The sequence below is a fragment of the Pempheris klunzingeri genome, chromosome 20 (assembly GCF_042242105.1).
Source record: "Pempheris klunzingeri isolate RE-2024b chromosome 20, fPemKlu1.hap1, whole genome shotgun sequence".
In the NCBI taxonomy this organism is placed as follows: Eukaryota; Metazoa; Chordata; class Actinopteri; order Acropomatiformes; family Pempheridae; genus Pempheris; species Pempheris klunzingeri.
Window position 1 is genome coordinate 8,096,034 of NC_092031.1, and position 16,577 is coordinate 8,112,610.

Sequence of the window (16,577 nt, forward strand, 5' to 3'; positions counted from 1 at the left end):
TGTGCTTTACATATGCAAGAGATGTTAAACAGTTTGGCATTGTAGACTTTGTTAATATCAAATATCAAATGACATCATTGTCCCGCATGTATGCCACTTATATTTTCCTCATTATTTTAACCTCAGCTAAGGGACTCATCATCAAAATTCCTCTCACACTTTACTGTATTTTACACACCTTTACTTTTCTGATGATTTCCATTCTTTCACGTTATCTCCCTCACAGTCACAGAAACCACTGACCTCTTTACTACACGCTGATTCTAATAATCTGGAAACTGTAGCTTATTGTAATGTGTAAAATGAGAGGATTTAATAAATGGAAAACTGGCATACCAAGTAGTTCTAGGAATGTGCTTCCTTTCTAAATGTGGCGTTCAGGGTTGATGTGACAGAAAACTGCCTCAAGGGATGACGTCAACTCAAGGTGCACAGGTAAAAAGGAGCATTCCTTAGAAAAATAAGAAATATCAACACCCCTTGGACTTCCACAGAATTGAACAGTGCAACTATTGTCTTCATACGGCTGATACGGTTCTATTTTCTCTGCTGGAAACTCAATGAGTCTGTGGTTGACCTATTCAGTCAAAGGTTTGATCTTTCCCCATTGTGTTGTGTCGATCAGGTGGTAAATATTTGATGAAACCTTTTCTTTAGCCACAATATGCATCCCAGTGTAACAGGAGGATGAAGTGGCAGCTGGGAAGCTGCTTATGCCATCAGGTATTCCTTACCAAGATGACACAACACCCCACAGCAAAAGAACCACTTCGCCTGCCCTAACAGCATTAAAAAGCACATTTATGGAACAGCAAATATATAGAAACTTAATGAAGGAATGTTGAATGAGTCCTCATCTAATGTTCCCTTCATCATAGGTGTCAAATTACTTAAAGTAAACACCCTGTATGGAGTCGATCATCTGAAAGTACATTAAATCCACACACCGTCATGATAGTCACAACCCTAAACTGAGCCCTGGCACCTTTCAGAGAGCTGATCTTCTCTGCAAGTCTGAAACAAAGGCAATGAAATCCAGAAGAAGCCAGAAATAAGGAGATGTGCTGCAGTATATAATTAATTAAATGAGACTAATTAGGAACATGAGAGCAGGTGCCAGGCTATGGGCTGACAGCACAGACAGCCAGACAACAGGAAGGGAAAAAAAAACTATGGGTAAGGGGTGTAACGTGACAAGAGGAGGGACAAAGCAACTTTCTGTGTTTTGTCACATGAAACCTCCAAGGAATATATGTGACAGAAACTGTAGACCCAGACGCCATGGGGGTCTTTCCCTTTGTTTAAGACAGATTTTCATTTCGCCAATTTGAGGTTGATGCAACCAAGAGATTTTCCTCCTCATTATTTCTGTACACGGATTGAAAAAAAAAAGAAGAACTGTACGACTGAGTATATGAACATGTGCAGGAGCTCACCAGAGACAGCATAGAGATGTCATGCATTTGGAAATACTATGCATATAAATGGAAACGCAGGGCTTATATCACAGACTGCACAGCCTCTGGTGTAATACAGAATTCCAGCATTATTGATCCTACAGAACTCAATGTTATTTTTTTTGTCATTTTTGGGTGAAAAACGTAATTCCGGCTCACAAGTTCCTGTTCCAGTGTGATATCAGGACCCCAAACACCCCCGTGATTGATATGAAGCATTCTGTTACATAAATAGCACACGAAACTTGCATTTTTGCTGCTAAAACCACCCATAATCCCATTTTCCATCTACATTGATGTGGTTCCCAACATTATGGACAGTCCAGCTTCTGCAGCCAGAGCCGCTCAGAAGGGGCATCAGCCTATTTTATCACAATTTGCTCGCTAACCAGTTACAAATGTGGCATGTGATGACAATAATGAGGCTTGATGTCACTTAGCCTTTGGACCATGTGTGTGGAATAGCAAAGCAGGATGTCAGGGTGCTGCAGGTCCTCCACTCTGGCACTGAGAGGCCTCCTGCACGCGAGGTGACAGACACCTCGGTTAGAGAGAGAGCCGCCTCTCTAACAGCATTATAAATTACTGTAGATCCTATTTGTGTCAGTGGAGGCAAGTGAGGGGAAAATTCAACATCAGCCTATTTATTCATTTACTTATTCCCTGGCTTGGTCAGGCTCAGTGCTGCCAGAGAGGAGCTCTGCTCCGCTCTGCTGTGCCACTCTGCCTCAGAACAAATGCTGTGTGTTTACAGGGACACATGGGCATTTTATTTTAGAGGCACTGGTGATATCAGAGTCAATCAGGCCAGAAAAGGGAAAAGTATTCCTATCTGGATGGAGGCTGAATTTTTGAACAACCATAAAGTGTAAAGCATGTCCAACATGAGCAAAAGCCTCTTTCCATGATGACTAGAATTCACCCACAATGAAAATGTATTTACAACAAGTGCTCATTCACTAAATGACAAAATCTATATGGAAAAGTGGTTGTTTTAAAACAACATATGGCATATGACATTTTCTGATCCGTCACCTGCATGGTTAAGATTTGGTTTACTTTGGTTTGGTAAGTTCAAGAACTAAAACTTGGTCAGTGAAATAGAAAGTGGTGCTGACTGTTCGTAGGAGAGAGGATGTGAATGAAGTTGTTCTAAGCATATAAAAAAATGGATGATGCTATTGGTCATTCTTTAAAGCCTTGTTGAGATTAAATATTTGTTTTTTTTAGATTATCCTGGTCAACATAAGTACCAAAAACAATGCGCTACAAACTTAACACATAAAACATAAAAGATGCCATAAGATCGATAAGAACAATACATTAATGAGATTATAAACACATACCGATTCTAATGTTCCCCAAATCACTGACAAAACCATGGTAAATGAAAGTGTTTTTGAGCAGATGCTGCGTGTTCAATAAACAGGCTCACCTGACTAAACGTTCAAAACAAGAATGTTAACAGTTCCTACTTTGCCTAATCAATAACAAGTGATAGAGAATGGATTCTGAAAAAAAGTCATTTTCCAGCTAACAATGCCACAAGTGATTTAAAGGAACAAAGTGACCGCAGCTCGATATGTTTTTGCGTGCACCTGTTAATTCACCTCCCAAAAAAAAAGCTAATACAGGAAAAGAGATGGAGCTTTCGTTTAATTATCAAGGGATGGCTTGGACTGTGCATCATCATTAGTTTGACTAAATAGCAATGGTCAGTGACTCAAGTAGTGGTAAATGGCACAATTAGCAGGCTGAGCAGGAAGAGGTATATTCAATTTGAAAGCCTTCTTTCTTAATCCATCTCCTGTGATCATGAGAAACGCTGAGCTATGGGTTTTGGCGCTCATTGACATTAATCAGGTTAATTCAAAGTAAAATGTCAACATTGTAATCAAGAACTAGCACACTCCAGCAAAATGTAAATGTTTATGGTCGCTAAATTTAAATGTCCAACAGCTTTTATCTTCCCTGTCTCTCGTCCCCTTCTTTCCATGCAGATCGCCCTGTTAGTAAGTTGGCGCATTTCCTCTTCAGCTGGGCATATTTGATTAACAGCTAAAAAAATGAAGCACAGATTAGTTTGAAACTGTCGTAGCAACCAACAACAATGAATAGCTTAAACACAGACACCAGGGAGGTGTTGACATGCTTCCTTAACGTGTATCTGTTGTTCCTTGTTCTACTCCCAGTGCCCCAGTGCCCCAGTGCTTAATCCCTCAGTGCACTTGTTCTGTAACCCCAGCAGGTGCAGTGGGAATCTATAAACACAGCTGGTGCGTCTCAGCGTCGAAACTCTCAGATCTACCCTCACCTCGCACCTCACCCCACCGAAAACCCCCCAGTTTACCCAGAATACCATGCATAACCCAGATTCATCAGGCTGATTCTTTTATCAGGGCTGCAGGCAAGACAGGGGTTCATGTCAACTAATTACAAGTACTCAGTGTTTCCGTCGGGATTTTTCGAAATTTGTCAGGGTGGAAAAGCCACTGAAACAGCTTATAGACCATTATGAGACTCTATGAATTAAATACTACTCTGGTTTGCACCTTTGCCAAACACGGTGACCCATAACACATTCATTAGGGGGAACTTAAAGCATAACAAGTAGTTAGAGCAAAAATTGTACAGCAAGAATCAAGACAAAACATATGTAAGTGTTTCATATGAGAGTTTTCTGGATCCACGTCTATGGTTGAGGTTTGGTTAAGTTCAGACAATTAAAGTAATAATCCATAAAGTTTCAGTTGTGTAACTCTTTTCAAAGTTACACATTTTTCTATAACAGACGATAGGAGATGCAGTTTGAGCATTATGAAATACTGGAGTGTTTTTCATAAAATCTCTGTTGAAATCGTCTTCAAAATGCCCATGACTGCCTATTTTGCTCTTTTGAATCATGTTATTAGATGTCATATATGCACGTACACACAAATTGCACACATCAATGTGTTTTGCTCACTTAAAGACTGATCAGTGATGGGGGGGGTCGAACATTACAAATCCTCTCATCAGTCCCTTACGAGTTTGTCTGGTCACCAGTTTGACAGCTTATGTTAGAAGTGACACAGGAATTGATGTGACATCGTGCACAGAACAGGATTTTCTTCTTCCAAAACGCATGTCTGTAAGAAACGAGCGGTCAAGGTTGTTTGTACGCTGATTTGCAGTGAAAAAACAAAGAAGAAAAAGGAAAATAGTGAGTGGAAAATCATGGCTACAATCGGGTAGTGTGGACTCAGAGATCTATAACGACATTACACTATTTTAAACTCTTAGAGTCATTATTCACATGACCACACAAGGTTGTTTGTAGGGGAAACAAAAACATATGCAATTTTAGTTATTTGAACAAATAGCCATTTCCTAGTTGTTTTATACATGAGAAATGTAGGTCCAACAGTTCTTGCTGTCAATATCCAAGTAAGTAATTTTAGGACATAAGAATTATAGATAACTTTGATGGCTACAATATAAACTAGTTACAAGTACAGAAAAATCCAAACAAATTTTCAATCAAAACAAAAGAGAAGTAAAATTAAGTGGAAAAGTTGAGACTGAGACTGGACTGAATGCATGTTTATGGACAATATGATACTGTACACTGCATCTGTTTCTCTCTGTTGTATTTATGTACAGACTTGTCACCCACTGACTCCCTTGTTTTGTTTTTTTTCTAGAAAGCCTGATGACTCTGGGTATTGGTTGTCTCATTCACTCTGATTTAATGTTCTACTTGGCTTTGCATTTTAACTCGTTAAAGTGTCGTAGTCTATACCTGCCCGGGAACGTTAGTCCTGATTGCTTAGGAAATTCACCGCTGCCTTCCTGTAATGAGAGTGGACAGAGGTTAGAACAGCTCAATAGAAGAGATAACCAGTCTTTGATCCAAACAGCCATGCAGAACATACAGGCAATACCATCAGAAAATGTACTGTCAGGAATTTTGGATTTTAAATTACACCTGATTAACCTGAAGGGAGGTGGAGGAAGAGTTTGGTGCACTTGGACAGGCCGAAAAGAAACACGTGGCCACAAAACCTGTCAACTTTCCTGAAGACTAACATGTTAAAGGTTTGGACAACAAAAGAATGAATGCTAAACATACACAGTTGCCACATTTACAAATAAGATGCAAGCTCTTGGTGATGAGGGACTTCATTTCATGCACCTGTCATTCACCTCCATCTCGAGCGCTGCAGAAGTGTGAGAACAGCCCTTGCTGATCAAGATCAGTGAACAGTCTCATGTCTGCAGATGTCTGCCATGTTATTATCGGAAAACATCTACACATCAGATTGCTGCTGTGAAACATGCATCATAGAGAGATTTGATTCAGTCGACTGGTGTTTGAGTTATCCTCACTTTTTGTGTAATGAAAAATAAAATGTATTGATTGATTGTATAAAGAGCATAAAACAGCTTTTGGACATGTTTGTGGAAAGTCGTGCACTGACTGACATCTGAGGGTCAACGTTGCTACGGATGTGAACAGAAAGCTTTTTTTTCCACATAACAAACAGTAATAAAACCATCCCTTTACAATATCAAACAGTTCAGAGGGCCCGTTATGCCAGTAAGTTTTAATTCCACTCAAAAGGGGAAGCTAACAAGCTAAGCTAACTAGCTTCCAGTCAGAATGTGGACGCTAATAAGGTTAGCTCGCTAACGTTAGCACTCCTACGCCTACTGTAGCAGAGTTATAATAATTCCACTTGCCATTACAAGACTTGATTACTTGCCATTAATTATGTAAAATTATTTCTTAGTCACTTTATTTTACCATTATGTTATTTACTATTCTATTTTTTGTCAATGCTGTATTAATTCTCTCATTGAGACTTCCCTCACACCACGATATCGGTGACTATGCTAACTTTCTAAGTAGCTATTAAATAAATAACTTAATTCTATATTGTTGTATTTTCTGGAGTTTTTCACCATGAACTTTGCTATAAGATAACCCTATGATTTTGTCATTGGAAGCATAAATTGGAATTTAAGTAACATTATTAATTATTTTATTTTATAACGCCCACCCACATAGAAAGTCCAACAGTACAGGTCCACCGACACAAACGTAGAGGTACTATCACTGGCAAAAAAAATAAAATTCAAGTTTATATTATTACCAAATAAATTCAAGATACATTGTGATTTCTAGGCTAATAAGGGTAAGAATTTAAAAAGAGGAGGGATTTTTTTTCTCAGTAAGATAAAAAATGGTCTCAAAGTATTTCCCAGTGGACTAGCATGACAAATATATCTATAGCTGAGATATGTCATGACCTCCTGTAATTAATATTTTTCATTAATCAGGATTATGTTTTGTCAAATCTCCTTGTCTGACTTTTATTAAAACTGTAAATTGATACTAAATATTGTCTCAAATCCCTTGGCTCTTGAATATTCACGAGGGTCAGCTGAATAAAAGATATTCTGACTCGCCACCGCAGCCGCAGCCTGACTGTGCGTTCCAAAACACCTGAGGGTGAAAATGATTTTCTCATTGCCAGGCTAATGGCGTTCATTTCTGTTAATCTATGGCCCAGTGTTTTCCAATTTGGAGGGTGTATCCTCACTCTCCACTGTCTATTATGCTCCGGGGCCAGGGAGAGGCCACCTTCTCCACATCTTTGTGGCACTTGAATTAAACGGAAGCAACTTGATTGCTGGGAAGCACAAGGCTAAGCGATAAAGCAATTAAGACACTCCCAATTCTTAGCCAAAGGACGGCGCCGCTGCAGCACAGGAGATAATTAATTTGTATAAAATGATATCCTCTTGTCTTTTTATTCACATTTTTGGGAATGAAATGGCTCTTGGGGGCTCTTTTGTGTGGAGAGTACACTTCTCTTTTGGCTTGTCAGAGAGATGAAAACAAATCTGTGGTTAATAGGTCCTCTGTGTGGACAGAAGAGGTCTATTAGAGAGGTGTTTAGAAATGAAAGGGAGGCCTGGCTGAAGAGACTAGAGGAAAGGATGAAGACACTGACAACAGAGTGGACAAACTGCTGCTCTTCTGCAGGTTGACTTCTTCAATTTGATTCACCTCAGTTTGATTCCTACTTAGATTTAATTATTCAAATCCACTGTGAGGAAGTTGCAGCTGTTGTGGGATATTGTTAGTTTACAAATGTGGGCACCATGTGCTCTCAATGCCGATCTGTCCTTAAAGGATCAGTGCATCCAAATTAGGAGAAACAGATTTTCTCACTAGCCTCCACTGGCACAGCTAGGCTGGTAGTTTTGGTTTTATTAGCCCACGTTTCTCTCTGAGATTTCTGATTCCATCCCAATTCAATGGAAGTGAATGATATTTTGTTTCAACAGTAACATCTCTTTTTTGAAAGAGTGCCCTGACCTCACTGTGAATAGTTTTCACGAGGACATTTTTGGTAGTTCAGTTTATAAATGTTTAAATTACATTAATATACTACTGATTTGCAAGAGCATATATTTTGGAAATGTAGTTTTTTTTAATCAACTTAATGAGGGAGCATTTAAGCCATATTTAAAGTGTCCAGAGCAAAATGTTCATACTTGACTGCAAATGTTCACTGTCAACATATTTCATCATTTTCCTAGATTACTCACTCCTATTAACAAAAACATGATATATTAGTATTTTGTGCAATTTAAAGCAGTTAGTTAAGATTAAAGGAATATCATGGTGTACATTTTCAGTATCTAATATAATAACAACAGTTTAAGCAGCCTAAATCAGCTTGTAGGACGTTGTATGTAAACCCTGGGTTCAGGTGTCAAAGACGTGTGCTTTGTACCAACCAACATTGAAAGTAATGTAATCCAGTCAGAAATTACATTGTGTGAAGCAAATTTGTGAAAAGCAAAGGAAAGAGGTATCATTGTTAAAAAGCTAAAGGCATCTAGTGCCACAGATAAAATCCCATTCATCTCCATTGTATTGGGATGAAGGAGATCTCAAGACCTTAAGCGAATAAAAACAAAACCATCTACATGGTTATATACCACTGGGGTAGTTCAAAATATATATATATTTTTTTTTTTTGTTATTTGGGTTAATCAACCTTTTAACTTAATTCACTTGGTTATAATCAATTTACCATGCACAAGAATGTAACTATACTTGTGCCAGAAAAAACCAACATAAAGGAGTTCAAGGAGAGATAATCATTTTCTAATCACAAGTGTGATGGCTTATAGACACTAAATGTTTGAGAGCAAACAATTTTCTCTCCAGCTGGCCTCTTTATAGATCATGAAAATATACTACTTAAATCAATGGGAGACATCCCACTCACAATGGCAGCCCTGCTGTTCAATGATGGCTTTTGTATTGGGGATAATCTACTAAGGTCATCAATCATGTCACACACCCTCCACTCTGAAAAACAACACTGGCTGATGTAGTGATTGAAATATACCTATAATAAAACAACCTCCTTCCTCTATTCACAAAAAGAAAATGTGAGTTTTTGAGAAATGTCTGTAAAGAAATATATTGTATATGTTTAGCACCATGCAAGGGGGGTACTTTACACCAAACACCAAGGGAGTCAATAAGGCAAATTGTTCCAAATTCACTGTCAGGCATGTGGTGAGACACATTTTCACAGCAAAAGACTCCCTGGTTGAGCTGGAAATGTACAATTGACCCTGTCTGCCTTTTCAAAATGGTGCAACATTATAACCTGGGGGAATGTGTTGTCATCCAAATGAGATAAGTTTATTTTCTGCGATGTAGCATTTGTTCCATCAGGCAGGGAGGCTATAAAGCTAGAAGGATCAGTGGGGAGTCGAGCTCGGCACATGTGGCGCGAACGAGAAGCCCGACGAAAAGGCTTGGCCACCGCCCAAATCTCTGCCTCTGCCTTCTGTGCGGGCCCAGCTTTGGAAAGCAGGAGGCCACAATATTGTGGAACAAATTTCCTCTAATCTGAGCGTGCTGGTCCGGGGCTCCGGTGGGAAGGCTGCTCTCCTGTGCCCTCCCCGCCTGTCCCACAGATCAGCCCAGTTTACCCTTCACAGTGCCAACACACTGCAAGACGGATGAGATGTCAGCGGGGGGGTTAGAGCTGTCGGGATCTCGGCACTTCCGTGGACCGCTCATGTGTGCTCTCAGCAGGCCAGCGCTTTGCCCTGGAGAAAGGAGCTGAGTGGAGAAGAGCTGGCACGGGATTGGTCAGCTCCCACCTGCATCCTCACAGCCAACACTGATTCAACTTTTACAACTTTATAGCATCTGACTATTGGTGTGAGAGCAATTATTGTTGTTGAGATCAAGTCAGAGTCCAAAACATCAACTGAGTGTTGTGTTTTCCTCCTCCCTGCATTTTCAGATTAAACGATTTAACCAAGATGACAGAAAACAGATGGTGAAAACCGTCCATTTTCAGAATGAAAACCACAAAAAAGATCATATATATAAAACACATTTCCAACCGCAGAGCTCCCACACAGCCAAGCGAGGATCCTCCCGTTGTCAAGGACTACATTTAGATTAAATGTGGTGCCATAAGCGCCGATGGAGACAGGTCACGTGCTCTGCTGGGGACTGTATCCATCAGCTTCCAGTCATTTTACAGCAGCATGCAAGGCTCCTCGGCTCAGGATTGATCGAGACAGGAAAGGAGTGGGAGTGATGAAATGTATAGCAGATAATTATTTATGGTGGTGATGCTATGAGGCTCCTCCAGCACTTTTTTCAGGCAGCTTCTCGGGGAATATACATTGTTTATACCACAAGTTTGAGTGTTAAATTGAGAATTAAAACACTTCTTTGTGACTTGTGGGTAAAGGCTTGCTCTTGATTTTGGGAAGAGTAATGAAAGGATCATTATTTCAACAATTAGGAGTTTAAACCTGTTTAAAATGAAAGCTTTCACATATTGTAGCAACGTTTGTGAGTGAAAAGTTCCTGACACCTTGCAGGTGGAAGATGTCAAAATTATGCATATCCCTCCTGCAGTTACCAACAGGAGTCGAATGAACCTCTTTTGTTATCCAGTCAGCAGTTCATATTTACAGAACAAGACACATGATGTGAAGTCTGCAACTGAGGAGTTAAAAATTACCCAATGATAGTTCTTAGATACCAAGACACGTAACACTCAAGGTGGCACATGACTAGGTTTTTTTTTTTGTCTTGGCCCCATTGGATTGCAATAGAGTGCAGGTCCTTTCAAAATAAAACGTAGCAGGATGAAGACATACTAGATTCTATTTATATATAACTTAATTATATGTATATATGTATGTATCTTTGTGTGTATGTATGTATGTATGTATGTATGCTACATTTTATTGTGCTACTGTAGGGTAATTGAAAACAAAACATTTCAATTGGAATTTACAGAATAACTCACATAATAGCGAAAAAAAACAATCCTTCTTTAAAGTTATCACCCCAAAAGGGATGTTTTAAACTGTCAATGCATCAACTGATAATGTGAAAACAATGTGACAATATGAAGGGGTTTGCTCACACTGATGAACCTAAAGAGAATAATCCCTTGAATCTGCAGCTTCCCTCATTTTTATAGAGAGTTTCAGCTCATTGTTTAGCTGTCTAAATGTACTGTTTTGGTTCTCTCTCCATTCTGTCATAGCATTAGTCATTTTCAGCAAAAGAAATAGCTCTAAAACCCACTGTACACTACCTGCTCAGCACCAGACCAGCAAACAGGCACAGTTACCGACTAACTGGTGAACAGAGTGGAGCAAAATTGCCAGATATTTCCCTCAGGAGTTTGTTAGAGACCAAAAACAGAACTAAAAGAGAGTGAATACTGGACTCTGTTCAGCAAAACATGACTCCAAGTGAAAGCTAATGTTGCTCTGTAACTACTGGATTTATAAATATGCAACTGTTGCAAATGTTTTCCATATGCATTTAAAGGGTGAGGATACAGTCAATGCTGTGTTCAGATTTTGCTTCCGCTGCCTTGAAATTGTCCAAAAAAGCAGTTATTATTATGTTAAAATATGAATACATTGAATATCTATCACTGAACATAAGTAGTATCAAAAGAGCTTCGTTATCATGAGGATAATAACTTTTTAGATAACAAGTAGTATCCTGATAGAATAGATACACATCACATGTAGAATTCATCATAACAATAAACAGTAAGCGCTTGATTTAAATTTCTATTGTGGTTATTAAAATGTGGTAGACACTGAAGCAAACAATTTCTCAGTCTCCATCTTTAGCCAGCTTACACGAGCCCATTCTAGGAAATTTTCCAGCTGCAAAGCCGAGCTGAGCACCGTTAAGCACCCGAGTGCACCCCGAGCCATTTTCCATTTGCAATAAACCCTGTTTGAAACGGGGCAGAACAACAGAAAAGTTGACTTGTTAACACGGGGAGAAGGAGGAGGACTTGTATGGTCTCAAATGAGCAGTCTGGGGCATTTTCATGCACTTGAAGGGGCGGACGGGCAGGGAGGAGGGGGGCTGATTTCCATAGCAACAGTCAAGTCCCCAGCTGTCATGTTTGGGCTGAGATAGGTGCTGTGAGCATAGGGACCACTTAACCCCAGCCACACTTCAACGTAGGAAGTTAAGATGCTGCTGAGTGTCTGTGCTGTGCCTCACTTAAAATGCAAACTCTATACCCCTGGGAAGATAAGGGAATGCTTCTGAATTAACCCGGGGAAACAGGAGTTATGCAAAAAGCCTCCTCAGAAATAATTAACCATCAATGTTTTTGGATGTCATTGAATGAAGTGTGAAGGGAAAAAAAAAACAGACAGTGAGAGTACAGAAACACAATGAATTCCCAGTTTATCGTCATGTGTCACTTGGAACATATTCGACATTCATAGAAGCTGGGGTCTATTGTTTAGTTACTAAAGTAGCTACACTGTCAGAAGTAACACCACGATGGGATGTTTTTCAGAGCTGTGGGACATCAAAGATACATTTTTATCTTTCAAAATGAATTATTTGTTAAAGTTGATGGAATTAATTTTATGCTACACTCATGAATACTAAAATGAACCTTTTTATGGCAGCTTTAATAACATTGTGTAATATCTCTGGTTTATTATGCAGGAATGTCAAAGTAAAAGCCCAGACTAATTGCTTATTTAGCTATTTATAACATGCACCAATCTCTTCAAAAAATTATATACAACCTTATTCTCTGCCATTGTCCAGATTACAGGATTTATCTGTCCAATTACAAGCATCTGAGAACTCTTCATGCTCAAATGAGCTAAAGTGAAGGTACAAGTTCTAGCTTAGACAGAGAACATGGTATTATTACAGTGTTTAAAGTGAGGCTATTTAGCTGCTGAAATACACTGCAGACCTGTAAGTGCACAAGTATGAGAGGCAGTGAAATGAAGGGAATGAATTTCAGCTCGGGTGTTTTTTCAATAAACAGCAGTTGCTGACAGGACATTTATTTTGACTCTGTCAACCAATAAGTTAATTCACATATTAAATGTGTGTTTTATTAAATGGGCATCAAGGTTGAATGCATGCGATCTAGCTGACTTTCAGATATTAGGACTGCGTTATGGATTTCAAATAAATGTGGCAACTGTGTTCCTAAATGGTCCAAAAACGATAATTTCTCCTTTACATTTAGGAAAACGTTATTCAAAAGGCTTTAAAACTCTTAAACCCGTTCAGGTGATAGACCACCTTTATCAAAACAAATGGATGATTTTTATTTCTATACCCTTATGATGAATTTGGACATTATTTTTTGAGGTATGAACTGTATTGTTTGACTGCTAGACTGCTTTAAACATATGGAAAAATAATACCTTTGAGGTTTGAGTTATCAGCGCATTATCCCTGCATTACTTTTAGTATTTTTGAAAATGATGAAAATGACCAAAGATGAGCTTGATCTATCCATACATATCATTAAATGTTCACTATTTTTTCTAATAATAGTATAGTACTAGCAGATATAGTGTAGTATTCCGTGGTACATAGTATCACAGAAGTATGTGGTGTTAGTATCCTGGAGATGGAACAGTAGGTAAAACATTATAACAGCTATAACTTTCTTCCCCAGAGTTAGATGAGTGGACCGATTCCTGCCGACCGCACGGCAAAGTGCTGCCGTCAAATTTAACTTGTGAGTTCGGGGGTTACGACATGGGAAGTCATGTACCATAGACTGTATATATGAAGTGGACGCAGCTGCCATGGCGTCACCCATTGGTTCATGGACTGTCATTTTGAGTTTGGTTTCTGCCGGTGCCGCAATCTTGGTTTTTTGGAGCAACAAATGACGTCCATTCCACAAAGGCCGCCTCTGATTGGCATACCCTACTTTATAGTCTATTTTACTTTCAATGGAACCATCATTAACTAAATGAACAACGTGCTGTATTGAAGAAGTCTTGAAACTAGCGGCAGAGACCCTAAAATCATTAGGAAAATGTTTACTGAGGTAATAAATCAAGTGAGAAGCAGGGTTCCATACAGTCAGACTTCTTTTTGGAGCCAGTGGAGTCGCCCCCTGCTGGCCATTAGAAAGTGAGACGTTTGTCGGAAGCTACTCCCACTTCGCACTTCACACTTAACTTAGCTTAGCACAAACACTGGAAACAGCTAGCCTGGTTCTGTCTAAAAGTACGAGAATTTGCTCACCTACACCTCTAAAGCTCATATTAGAGAATCCGTGTTAATTAGTGATCTACAGAGGTTTTTTACCATTGGACAGAGCCAGGCTAGCTCCCCAGTCTTTCCAGTTAGCTGGCTGCCTGGGGCAGCTTCATACTTAGCAAGCAAATATGAGAGTATTGTGTTGCAAGAAAGCAAATAAGCCTTTTTCTAAAAATATATTATTTGTGCATTAGAATTAGGATTATCCTAAGTACTGAGCTAAGTGGATACCGCTCATAACCCTTTTATTAGCAGGCTGTACAACTGGAATGTTTTTTTTCCCATGTTTTCTATGGCATATTTTTCACAGATCCATGCTGCATTACTCTATCCATCAATATTTAAGATGATATTGAACATTATTAATCTAAACAGGGAATTATGTAAAACTGGCCTTCTCCAAATCCCGCCTAGAAACATGGATTCATGTTTAAACGAAGTCGACTGCAGTTTGAACAGTCGTTTCTACATGCAGGATCACTCGGTCTCCTCTGAGCTTTTCAACAGATATTGCTCGCGACAGGCCAGACAAAATGTCCCTGTTGTTTTGCAAGGGAAAATGTGGCATTGTCCCTCCACGGCGGTCCCCTTCTGGGTGTGAATGGCCATCTAATCAAGCTCTCCCTTTCACTGCAGCTGGTTTACAGCGAGCAGCGGGGCTGACCTCTGAGGGGCCCGCCTCCCCCTCCCCGTCCTCTGGGACCCTTCAACAAGCTTTAGAGGCCAAATGAGGTGTAAGTCTATTAAAAGGGAGTTTGTGTGTAGATCACAGTCCCTCTGGGGGTGGGAGCCTTTGCCTTGTCATTCAGGTGCGGCTAATTTCCTTCTGCTCCACACGCAGACATGAGGCCTGCCCATGGTCCTCACCGCGCTCAGACGAGACCTGCTGCTAGAATTTCAAATGACAGCTTCTTGCAGAGGCAGCAGGTGATTTATTAAAACAGAACAGTGAAACAAAGAGACATCGCATTTATGTTGTGAGTTACATTCACAACAAGCACAGTGCGGCTGTGCAGTGTTCAGAAACCGTGAGCTAATTCATTTATGAGGCCCATAACTACAGAGCAAATATTACAGAGTGCAATTTAGATGAAAGAAAAAACATTTTTTTGCTCACATATCTTTAAAAGAGCCAAATATGGGTGGATTTTTGTAAGGATGTGAACAACTGCTCTGGTAAATAATTGGTCCCATCGACTGATGCGTTTATTGAACTGACGGAGAAAGAGGCCGGAGAAGCCAACAAGGGGGAAAGGAAATGGAGGAGCAAGTCCTCAAGCAATGCTTGAGTGAATGTGAGTTAGAAATTGTGGCATGAATTGATTGGAAGTGAGAGTTGTCAGAATAACATGACACTCTACCAATCAGGGTCCTATCAAGAGATCTGTTTATCACAGCACCCAGTGAGGCACCTCAAACCTCACAGTCCCGAACACACAGACGGTCTCAGCAGAGTGTTGTCACATAATACCTGACAGTTACAGTGCCATCAGGACAGTGATATGGTTTTCTTTGTGTTGGCTCTGTGCTCCGGCACTTAGGAAATGAAATAGTGATTTTGAGGTTAAAGTTCTGACCTTTAGCTTTAATTTGATGCTGTCTGAATTCATATCTAGTAAAAAGTGACTTGTAGTCCCTATAAGACAATGCAATTGGACAAAGGAGTTTTCTCATCAAATAGTTAAGTGTTGTTGAGTGGCCAACTCAGTCACATGACCTCAGTCGGACTGATCATGTGCTTCACTTACTGAACACCAGACTTAAGGCAAAAAAAACCTGAAACAAGCGAGATGCAAGTGTCTGCAGAAGGCAAAGAATTTTTCATCAAATGCTAAATCTGATTACTTAATGTAAGTAGTGTATGTTATATTGTCCAATTATTTTCTGTGCAATAAAATTGGGGGACGACTATGTATGAAAAGGGGTACTATTCTTATATTGTTCATTCAATGTGGATGTCAATGAAAATAACACCCAATTATCCTTTAAAGCTGAGACTGCCTATAATTATTTTTGTAGAAGTTCAGATCACATATCGCATATTAGATATCTACATTTTATTCTTTGTTTCTGCATGTGACAGGAGAGTTTTTTGAGCATCATGAATGTATTACTCACTCTAAAATAACTATTAGCGCCACTTTCAAATAAGTTGTAACTATTTAATGAATAAATTAGTAATGCTTTATATTACCGTTTTTGGTCATTAATACAAGAATAACAACCGCATTTGCGTTGCCAGGGTGGGAAACATCTAGCTGCTGAACCATTAATAAAGTAATTAATAAATTAATAATTGATAATTAATAAAAGGTGGAGTTTCTCACTTTCTAATCAAGTCAGTCATCAAGTCAATAGCAAAAGTTAGAAAGCCATCCATAAATATTAATGTTATTGAGTCATTAATTAAAGACTTTGACAGTAATATAGCTCTGCTGTTCTTTATCACAAGGTCAGAGGTCAAATAGTCCCTTGGAGGAGTTTTCATGACAGTGAAGAGC